Raw genomic sequence first — 3,616 nt, 5'->3', positions numbered from 1 at the left:
TGGTACTACTGGTGACCTAATACTAGGATCAGAGTCCTCCAACCAGCTCAAGAGCCCATCCACTTGGTGAGGCAAACCATTCTGGGCCATATCATGCCGTGCCACATCACTGAGGTAAAACTGTCCTGATTTCCCTCAGTATAACTACAGCATAGTACCATCAGTCATTGCTATCTACCAGGAAGAGCTTCAAGAGAATGCTTTGTTAGTGATTGACTGCCCAATCCTATGCATGTCTAGTCCCATTAGAGTCAATGGGGCTTACTCCCAGGAAAGTGTGGATAGGATTGGGCTGTGAGTCTGTGAGGCACTTAAGAACCAATTCTTAAGTAATATCATTGGCTCAATCTTCTTTAATGCATTATCTAATGAAATGGGTCCTGCCTGAGGAACTTCCCCAGAAATTCTTCTTGAGGCAGTACCGAGAACCGGATGAATCTCACTGCTGAATCCTACCCAGTGGTGTCACTAGGGTGTCACAGTGTGGGTGGCCAGCACATCACCCCCCATGATGTACTTTCTCTGATGCAGTGGGTGGGGCAGTGCCCTGGGTGGTGGATATGGTGATGCTCCATCGCCCTGCCCCTGCTAGTTTTTTGGCTGTAACTTTTGACAGAATAAAGATATGTAACCCATTTTTACCCAGCCCACAGGTGTACACGTTTGGCCCTGTTGTGTATGTGCAACTCTGGGCACAAATGGCTTAAACATGGTTTGTTTAATTTCATTCTGCATGAAAATATGCATAGACTGATATATAACATGATGGCATTATTCAAAAATACCAAGATTTAAAAAATTTTGGCCAGTGGTGGTGCCATTCCCCCCCCCCCACTCATCACCTGGTGTGGCCTGCACCCCCCCCAGCACCTCCCAAATCTGCAGATATGAACATTCTATCAACAAAACTGTTACCCTGCACATGCCCGATCTCGTCTGATCTTGGAAGCTAAGCAGGGTCAGGCCTGGTTAGTACTTGGATGGGAGACCGCCTGGGAATACCAGGTGCTGTAGGATTATACCATAGTCTTTCAAGACTGAAGGTTGCCAACCACTGAACATTCTATGGCTACCAAGAATCTTTCTGAATAACAACATTCCAAATGTTGTTATTAGGAACTACATTCTCAGTAAATTTTAATTTTGCTGTCTGCTCTGTAATAGGGCTGGTGTACACTGCATTTTTACATGGGCTGCAAACCCTCATCGGGGGCTAAAATTTCCCACTTTTATCACTGTTTCTTTTGGGTTTGCTTCAAGCTGCCTCAGTGATATTCAGGCAAGATTAAATACTTTTGCACTTAGCATTATTTCTGCTAAAAATTTCCCCTGCTTCTCTCAATAGAAAATTAATCCACAGAGGATCATAGGCTGAGCTTTAAATTGGATGGCATTTATTAAGTGGCCTGAAGTGAACATTTTGAATAAAAAATATTGAAAGGGTGTTTAGGAGCATGTGTGATTTCTCTTATTTGAAAGCCTTGCAAGACATATAAAACGCTTATAACACAATCCTTCGTGCATGTCTACTCAGAAAGTAGACTCATTACATTCAATGGGACTTACTCCAGGGTAGGTGTGTATAGGATTGCAGCCTTAGGGCCCATCTTACCCTTTGCCAACGTAGCTGCATGTATGTATTCGAGTGTGTGTGTGTGTGTGTGTGTGTGTGTGTGTGTGTGTGTGTGGCCATATTGGGGGGGGCACACTGCTTGAGTTGCCCTGGGCCCCACACCCTTCAAAAGATGCTCCTGATTGCAGTGAATAGGAAGGGAGTATTTAACCCTCTCATGCCATCCCACAATCCCAAAAGGCACCCCTCCCCCAAGTTTGCTACAAGTTCTGACAGGATATCTTCTATTGTCACCAACGGAAGATTCTCTACAAGGGCTCTTGGAAGGAACTTTGATCAGGACTGCAGCATGGCAGGAAAGGATTAAATACCCCTGCACAATAGTCCTGATCCTGGTCACCTGCAGCTGCTAGTTATTATATTAAAAAAGCAAACACTCAGGGCCAAACTTTGAGTGTAACTTAAGGTGTAGTTTGGCCCTTACAAAGGGTAGCAGGAAAGGGGCACTATCAGATGTGAAATTATAGTATTGCAAACACCAGTGAAGACATGGCAACTGCACTCATTATCATGAGTGGTGCCAGGCTATTTTGTGTCCTAGGCAAGATGAACTACTTGTACCCCCAACATTTTTTTTTTAAATAAGACTTTATAATAATTATATTCCATAGCATTATTGTGGCATTTATCTTAAAAAATAAAAAATATAAATTGTCAGATGCATTTTTTTACAAGGGTCAAAAAACACTAATCTGTATAAAACTGTGTCCCTCTGAAGTATACGCCCTAGGCAGCTGCCTGGTTGGCCTAATGATTGCTCCGGCCCTTCTTGTCATGGAAAGCTTGAGTGAGCCCTAAGAGAACCCTTGAACGGTTACCATAAATAAATGCATGACATCATTGCCACAGAGTGGGGCCTTTGTTGCTCCTCTGTGACATAATAACTGAAAGCACCTTGTAACTTAACAACCCATTGAAAAGATGGTGTTATGATGCTGGACTTTTAATGCCCTTTTGTTCTTGAAATTATGAGGATGGTGCGATGGGAAGGGCAGCTGCCAGGTAAAGAACAAAGTGGTTTGCTTTAACAATCAAAGCAGAATTCATCAGATGTCAGGAGAGAAAATAATTGCTCCAGCAAACCTGGAAACGCTAGTAGCTTAATAAAAATGTAGTTTACTTCCCCCTCCTCAGACATCTGCCAAGATCAGCCGGTATAAAACGGTTTCCTGAACAGCCTGGATCATCGGTATAGTATTTAGCATTATCACAAATCTGACCATTGCTAGCTTGAGTTTCATAATTTTTTCTATTTTTCTTGCATATTCCCTTCTTAGTTTGCCCCAAGAGAGCTTTGTCTAGACAGTGACCTGGGAATGCTGGTGGGTGGGGTGGGGAGACAGGCAGAGAATGTGGCAGGGGGAAGGGCTGCTCCCCTGCACTCCAGCCTTCAGATTCTACGCAATTAAGGCACGGAGCAGCTATTCTTTGTCTCATTTCCTTCTCTTTTCACTAGAATGCTACAGCCTGGCAAAGGCTGGACCTGAGCAGCTTCAACAAAGCCATTTTATTTCCTGTAGAAGGTCTCATTATCTTCATTGTCAACACAGTCCCACTTTTGTTGGTGGTAACAACAACAACAACAACAACAACAACAACAACAACAACAAGGTATTTATATACCGCCTTTCTGGTCATCGGATTACTCCTCTTTTATTCAAGGCGGTTTACATAGGCAGGCGTTTCTAAATCCCTCAAGGGGATTTTTACAATTATAGAGGTTCTCTCTTTCAAGAGCCAACAACATTTCAGAATGGATCTTCCTGGTTTGGTCTCACTTCGTGCCTCCAGTTCTCCCACGCAGGCTGACAAGCAGCTCCATCTCTCGCATGTAGGGCAGCCAAGACGCTTCTTGCTCACACCACGAGCAGGTGGAATCGCTCAGCTTGGTTTGTCAGCTACTTCAAGGTCTCGCCATTCTCAGCCGTTCAGCGAGCTGCCGGTGTCCTCGAACTGGCGACCTTCTGATGTTATCTTCGGGCT

At 44.1% G+C, this 3,616-nt stretch overlaps 1 pseudogene; it reads left to right on the top strand.

The window, feature by feature from the left end:
• Positions 1–895: 895 nt before the first annotated feature.
• Positions 896–1,017, top strand: LOC136650032 (5S ribosomal RNA; annotated as a pseudogene).
• Positions 1,018–3,616: the final 2,599 nt, after the last annotated feature.

The sequence above is a fragment of the Tiliqua scincoides genome, chromosome 4 (assembly GCF_035046505.1).
Source record: "Tiliqua scincoides isolate rTilSci1 chromosome 4, rTilSci1.hap2, whole genome shotgun sequence".
Lineage (NCBI taxonomy): Eukaryota > Metazoa > Chordata > Lepidosauria > Squamata > Scincidae > Tiliqua > Tiliqua scincoides.
The sequence above is the reverse complement of the archived record's forward strand: the minus strand, read 5'-3'. Positions and strand labels throughout refer to the sequence as shown.